The 8,252-nt window shown below is 32.4% G+C and overlaps 1 pseudogene; it reads right to left on the reverse strand.

The window, feature by feature from the left end:
• Positions 1-950: 950 nt before the first annotated feature.
• Positions 951-6,962, reverse strand: LOC120177790 (annotated as a pseudogene).
• Between the last annotated feature and the right edge of the window lie 1,290 nt (positions 6,963-8,252).

Genomic DNA, 8,252 nt, shown 5'->3' on the forward strand with positions numbered 1-8,252 from the left:
GGGATTCCTTTTAAAATAAAAACATATGGTTTGAGGAGTCGCCACCAATCTTTGATTAGGGTGTGATTGGGCACCCAAAAACATTTTGTCATTTAAAAAAATAATAATGTTAATTAAAACGACATGTTGAGGTATGCAATACCAAAATTTGAGTTCGGGGGTCGGTTACACGAGGGGAAGGATTAGCAGCCCCACAACGCCCTAAATTGGTACCTAGTCAATTAATTAATGTCTTTGTATTGAAATTTACAAATTCAAATTTAATTTGATTTATGATCCCACAAAACAACAAAATATGAAATTTACAATGAAACCTAATAATATTTAATGATTTCCTATCGAGAAGAAACAAACCCCTCATGCCTTGAGACAATCAATTCTTACTACAATCGAAAAAAATAAATATTATAATTCCATTATAATATTCAAATGCACCAAAATAGATTAAATTAAATTACCAAGACTTTTTAGAAAGATGAAGAATATTCGATTATTTAAAGACATCGAGACCAGATCTTAGATAAGTTCTAACAATCTTTTCTCGAAAAATTTAAATAACCGAACATTTCTTTTTCTTTCGTTCCCAAATTTTAAGTGAAGAATCAATTTTTTAGGTATCACTAAAGGGATACACTTTCAATTTAAAATTGTCAAAAGCGGCTCTCTAATAAGTGAAGACAAAAGCCCCTTAAAAAATTTTAAATTAAAAAAATATTACCCTTAATCCGATTATATATTTATAAGTCAAGTTATGCACATGAGGGTACCATGCGTATTAATTGAAAGATGTCTTATACCTAAATTTAAATATAACATTAACATGATGTGTGCCGAAGTCACAAAGCATAACATAGGGTTAGTCGCCATGAAAAATTTAAAGGCTTTACACTTCGTACATGGATTTAATTCACAATTTAACCTATTTACGTGGACTTGATTCATAATTAAACCTATTTCATTTTACTTATCAATAAGGGGTTCAAGAGTTTTGCACCTGAATTTGAAGCCATCAATGATGTGATCACGTCCACAAGATTGTTTACGTCCTTTGATATCCCTGCACGAAGAACAGGTGTGTCCACACCTAATGTATTGCTGACCTCTTTGGCAACAGTCTCCCATGGTGTTCCTGCACTCAGATTTGCCAAAAGCTCACTTTCACGGTTCACAGCATCTGCCATTGCAGGTGGAACATCTGGTAGAGCTTGTTGTAGAGGAAGCCCATGATCTCCTGTCAATGATCGAATTGACAAGTCTAGCATTGAGCTAATCGCTGACTCTGAACTTATCACCTGAGCCAAGTTTGAAGTTTCATCTATTGTATCATCCTTGAACTTTATTAGAAGATTCCTTGAAATGCCATAGTACGACTTTATAAGTCGTCGAGTTTCTTCTGGTTTTGGAGAAAATCTTCTCTTCCATTGACCAAGTCCATGTACAAGGGCGGAAGTTGCTCAACTAATGGAAGAACCTGCTTCATAATGGGAGGACTAAGGCTCTCTAATTGCTTTAGTGTCATCTCAGCCCCCATGCGAATTGTAGGTGTTGATGCGATTTGTGATAGAAAGGGTCCAAAGCTTTGGGCAATCGACAAAAGAACAGGTGAGAACAATGGGATAGCTACGCGGAGGGCAGCAAGCTCTGTTTTCAAGTCCTTCAATTGGCTTAGCAACTCTGTCCTCGACTTGTTCCTTCACTCGCGAACCATTATCCTCGGTGAATTTTGCTGCTTCCGTCCTCTCCTTTTTTTTTCTTTGGCTCCTCCCCTTTTTTGATTTGCAGGAATGGCTATTTATCCTCTTCAAAGAGAATCTTCTTTCCCTTATGGAGAGATTTGAAAATCTCACCTCATAAAAGAGAGATTATTTTTATTCTTAGATTGATTTGGATCACTGTACTTTAGGAAATAATAATATTCTTTTCAAAAGATTATTATTCTTGCTATAAAGTTCATATTCTCTTCATCGATCGGTAGATGGAAACATCATCGGCATTTGACTGGTCGCGAGGCTTGTAAATGGGTTGAAAGATGTAATGGGCCTGTAAAAATAAGACATTTAATTAGTGCAGTAAAGCTTATCGTAATATATTTATATGTATATAATAATAATTTCATATACTCCTAAATATATGTATGTATAACCACAAACATATATAATGTGTAATCCTAAGTAATTATTAATATGTAATATATCAACAAAACTCGAATGAAATTCCGGACAAAATGAGTGTTTTCAATTTATTTTCTAATTTAAACAATTACATTAAGAGAAAAAATAATATAATAACCCAAATATTTTTTTTAAATTATATAAACCTCTACTACCTTTTTGGCTTATGTAAATTAACATTCCCATTGACTAACATTAAATCTATTTTTTCTCTCCATCGTAGTTGTGCGTTAATAGGCAATGCACGTACTTAAATTTTTGTAAGTATTTTTAAAAAAAATTCATAAATCTTATAGAAACGATCTTACTTTAGACTTATATAGATCCAATTATCAAGCATATTGTACAAGTTACTATATTATCTATAATGACACATGCTCTTATCACCATAACAGTTAATAACTTATTATTACTCATATGTATCCGTATTATACACTTTGTTTAGTCCTTGAGGGAATGCTTTATTCACCAAAATTTCTTTCTTTAAGTGCAGAGTACAGAAATCAAGGTCACCGATCCAATTTCTTCCTTGAGTCGATGTTGTTGCTTGTAAACTTGTGAAAGAAAGCTTCAGTTCAAAGGCAGAACGATTCCATGAACGACGATGGCGGCTAGGGATGGCAAACTTGGCCTGAACCCGATTAGCCGAATCGATTTTACATGACCTAATACCTGATATTAACCCGAACATGATATAAAATTTGATTCAATACCCGACCCGAACCCTACCCGTCTAAAATTTAGCGAAACTGAAATCAACAAGAACTGAAATTAACCCTAACCGAAATTGAAATTAACCCGAACTGAAAACAATCCGAACCGAAATTAACACAAATTGAAAGAAACCCGAACCGAATATTAACCCAACCGAATTTAACTCGACCCAAAAGCAACCCAGACAAATTGAAATTGATAAAAGTTCTTAAACGATAAAATTTATTTTCAATAATAAATTAATTTAAATAAAATTGATAATTTATTAAAAATATTATATTTATAATAAAATAATAGAAAGTTTAAGAGAAATATAAATGTAAGAATCTAATTGTAAGATTGAAAACAATAATAAATAAAGTTTGCTTATCTTACTTGTTATAAAAATATTAGATTTATAATAAAAATAATAGAAAACAACTAAAACAAAGGAAATAATATTAGATTTATAATAAAAATAATATAAAGTTTACTTATGTTACGACTAAAACTTAACAAATAAAATTATGTATTATTTTTTAAAATTTAATAAAAATATTAAATTTATAATTGGAAATACAATTTTTAATTAAAAAATTATATCAAATAGTTCTCATTATAAACTTTTCATATGAGATCAATATAAAATTTTTATAACAAATTCTAACACGTATTATAGTATCGTATTTGTGTCAAATTATCAATTTATCATCTTTAAATGATTGTTTAATTCAAAACATTGAACGATTGAAAATTGAAATTAAATCTAAATGATAAAATTAACAAATAAGAAGACATGTTTTTACAAGTATATATCAATTATTCTATATATACCTGATTTTAATTAGACTCATAACCAATTCAACCCGAATTGACCTGATGTAAAGGTTGATCTAAACCGAAAATCTACCGATCCAATATTGACCCGACCTGAAATCTAACCTATCTTGTATTAACCTGACTAAAAAATGGCCCGACCTGATATTGACCCGACACGATCCAAAAAAATCAACCAATTCGTTATTGATCCTAACCAAGAAACAATCGATCCAATAATCACCCGACCCAAAAATTGACCCAACCCGATTCACCGTACAACCGAACTAGATCCGATCCAATTTGAACAAAATTAAACTGAATTTAATCTAGACTTGAAATGACCCGACTTAAACCCGATCCGAATGACCCATTTGCCACCTCTAATGGCGGCAGTGGAAGAACGAGGACCAAAATGATGGTGGATGATAATAGTGAAGGGATAAAGATGAAAATGGGGTGGAAGATAGATTAAATTTGTATGAATTTGAAATGTTAGGATTAAATTAAAACAATGTATAGAAGTTAAAGGATATTTTTGTTATTATACCAATTTTATTAATTAACACATTATCACCTATTACATTTTATTTTTAAAATCAGATAACTATTTTATAACTTTTCATAATCGAAAAATTAAAAGAAGGAAATTGTACAATCAAAGGACTATTTATGCATTGTATTCTAATTTTTTAAATGTACAATCATAATACATACACCACCACACAGAGTTTCTGTCCGAAAGGACCTACGGCCTTAAACACGACACCTCTTGATCAGTTCTACGTTTAAGTTGTTAGAATATGTCCAAAGACCAATCATATAATAATTGTAATAATACATTTATTTACCGATTTTATTGAATAAGAGTATTGCCACTATTATTTTCAGTTACATATATGTGTTTAACATAAACTGAAAGATAATAAAGTTCATATAATAACATTATTATTATTAAAAGATCCATAGTCAAACATTATTATGGACATGGACAATAATAATATATTTAAGACTAACATGTTATTGAATGATGACAACGAGTTGTCATTGACATAGAGATGTCAGAATTGATACATGATTATATTGTTAGAGAACAATGTATTGGATTGACCCACCATGAGTATATGTCTTGGATTATTATGTGACGGTCATAACATTGCTCATGGTGATGGCTATATGTATGATCCTCATACTTGAGATCAATGTTATCCCAACATATATTGTTTTATGTTTTGATACAGTTAAACATGCTCCGTAACTGATTGCACTACTAAGACTGTCATTGAATATATCTCGATATATGTAGTGGGGTGTGTATGATTAAGATAGGATTTGTCCTTCCTACATAATAGGAAATATATCACAGGTCACTTAATTGAGTGAGACTAGAAATGCATGACCATACTCAAATAAGTTGCTATGAGATGTCACAAATTATTCGTTAATTATAGTCTACTCTAGATATCAAAAAACAATAGATGAGCTATACAGGTGTAACTATTCCAAGACTTGTCTCTATACTAGATATAAAGGACAAAATGATGTAATACATAAAAGAGTTAATCACAAAGATTATATTTCAAATCATAATTTCTTGTAACTTAGGTGACAAAGATATATTGCTAGATGTCACTCATTGTATGTAATATTAGAATTGTTCTAATAATTACTATTAATGTTACAAGAACCTACAGGGTCACACCCTAAGATTGAAATGAGCAAAGATGTACAATTTGTTGTACGTTACTAAAATATATCTAGAGATAATATATGTATATTTGATATACATATGATTTTAATTATCCAAAATATAGTAATTAAACATTAAAAGAATATAATTTTGATTGCAACTCTTTTAATAGATATTTAATTCGGAATAATTAAATAAGAGTGTAAATAAACTTTAAAGATTGTAATTCAGATTATAAGTCTTTGATGGATATTTAGTTTGAATTAATTAAATAAGATTTGAATTAATTTGAAATAACTTAAAATCCCTAATATGTTAGGGTAACTCGTATATTTAAAGTGAGGTAAGGTCTAGTAGTCGTTTCTTCTTCAGCCGTTTTTCTCAAAACTGTTTTTGGGAAAAGTAAATTTTGCTCTCAATCGAGTGAATTGAGTAGAGGTCGAGGCGTGTTTCCGTGGAGGCTTATGATTCGAACTGTTCGTGATCACCATTAGTTGTTGTTGTCTTTGTTGTTTTTCAAAGAACCCATTATATGTATACGCATCCTTTCCTCCCGATTTCAGTTTTGCGTACTTGAATCGCTGGTCAGACCGTCAAGTTTTTGTTTTCGCTGCACCAAGGGGTACACCGATGGTCCCAACATAAGTAAGTCTTAAACCACGCTTTGTGAGAATATAATTCAACAAAGATTTTCACCAACAGGGCTATGAAAGCCAACAAGGTTGGTCACTCGTGTGGAAGTATAAACATCATAGGACTACTCTAGTCACCTAAAGAGGCAACCAGGGCCGTGGCAAGGTTTTCGGGGGCCCTGTACAAATTCTTATAAAGGGGCCCCTATTTTCTAGATATATTTGATTCGGGGCAACAATAGTGGCGTTTTCTTGACAAACGCCGTGATAGATCCATCTATAATGGCATTTTATCAATAAAACCGCAATAATAGTGGCGTTTTTTTAAAAACAACGTCGCAATAGGTTCATCTATAGTGGTGTTTATTGATAAAGTGCCACTATATATATATACTTTTTTGGGGGCCCTGCGCGGTCGAGCAGTTCGCTCCGCCCCAGCCATAGCCCTGGAGGCAACCTGCATAAAGAGAACTTAAGAACATCTGAAAGGGAAAAAGAGAACAGAATAAATGCATTAGAGCTTTATAGTTGAACTACTCCAACTCGATCAATGGCCTAGATCAATTTACATCAACGACTAAAATCATCCCAATTAATATAAAATTCCCTAATCTAAGGAAAGTCAATCCCAATCCTGTCTAATCACAAGATTACGTCAAAATTAAAGTGATGTTATTAGGAATAATTTAGGTATAAAAGGTGCTTTACATTGATCGTAGTGATGATTGTACTGAACTTATGCTACTTTGAAATAATAAAGTTGATATTGAGCTTTCTTTCGTACTCTTCGAATCATATTAACGTTATAATTCGAACTGACACTGAACTTTTCCATTTCATAGGAATATATAGTCATTATATTGTATAATTTAATCATATAACTTAGCGCATAATTGATACTCTCAAAGTATCGTCCCGACTACCTTGGTTATTAGGGAACGATTTCAATGAGGTATTCATCGACTTCGAGAGAATTGGGGAAGACGAAAACCTCGAGTGTAATTGAATGAATTTCGAGCTGTTCTAGATCTCAATGAGCTAGCGGATTGTAGACCATCCTAAGGATGGTTTAGTTGGTTCTCTGGAAATAATACAACTAATTCCACAGTCAAACGACAAGATTGATTTTTAGCATCTCGAATCGGTTGTCTGGTCACCCTCAATTTCGTGTTTCTTTTAAACATTCTGATTGTTCCGATCGTTGCTTCATTGTTATGAATACAACATTCGTTCACCATGGGCAAAGACGAGTACAAGGATGTGATTATTTTGGTACGACACATGCCGGTCCCATGAAAAGGCATGTGTCTCACGCGTCCATACTGCACGAAAATATACTAATGGTTCCGCTTTGCAAAAATTAGAAGCAGTGGGTGAATCACTAAAAAGTTGACAATCTAATTGTTCGGATTCTACAAAGAAGCTAATTGCTAAATAGAACTATAAATGATGGATTTAGCTAGAAACCAATGGCACATGGATCTGAACTGAATTGTTAAGGCTAAGTAGGAATTGAACTCTTTACTCAATTCAAAGGAAAGATATTGGGCTCAATGTTCACGAGTTAATTGGTTGACTTTTGGCGGTCGTAATACGACCTTCTTGTTGGAAAATAAACCAAGTACAAGTAATATCCCTATAACCAGATTATTGAGAATGCAAAATAAAAGCGGAAAAATAATACCCGAAATTGATAACGGAGTTCAGCCAATTGTGCTTACGTCTCCGGACTGCTGCAGATCTTTTACTAAGAGAGAAAATTTACAGGTGTTTACAAAACACTCACTACTCACAAGAAAACTCTCTAGTATTGGGAGAAAGAAATGATTTTTGGGATGGTTTTGAAGCTAAATGAGCTAGGGTATTTATAGTTGAAACTTAAGGACTTAATCTTGTAAATACCCTAAAGCCTAGGGATTAATTATGATTATCCCATTATCATTTTTCAACAAACATCTACCAAACTTTGAAAAACTATTTTTCAAAGAAACATTTACCAAGTACAAGTAATTTCCCTATAACCAGATTAGTGAGAATGCAAAATAAAAGCGGAAAAATAATACCCGAAATTGATAACGGAGTTCAGCCAACTGTGCTTACGTCTCCGGACTGCTGCAGATCTTTTACTAAGAGAGAAAATTTGCAGGTGTTTACAAAACACTCACTACTCACAAGAAAACTCTCTAGTATTGGGAGAAAGAAATGATTTTTGGGATGGTTTTGAAGCTAAATGAGCTAGGGTATTTATAG

This window comes from Hibiscus syriacus, unplaced genomic scaffold (assembly GCF_006381635.1).
Source record: "Hibiscus syriacus cultivar Baekdansim isolate YM2019G1 unplaced genomic scaffold, ASM638163v2 tig00112319_pilon, whole genome shotgun sequence".
Taxonomy (NCBI): domain Eukaryota; kingdom Viridiplantae; phylum Streptophyta; class Magnoliopsida; order Malvales; family Malvaceae; genus Hibiscus; species Hibiscus syriacus.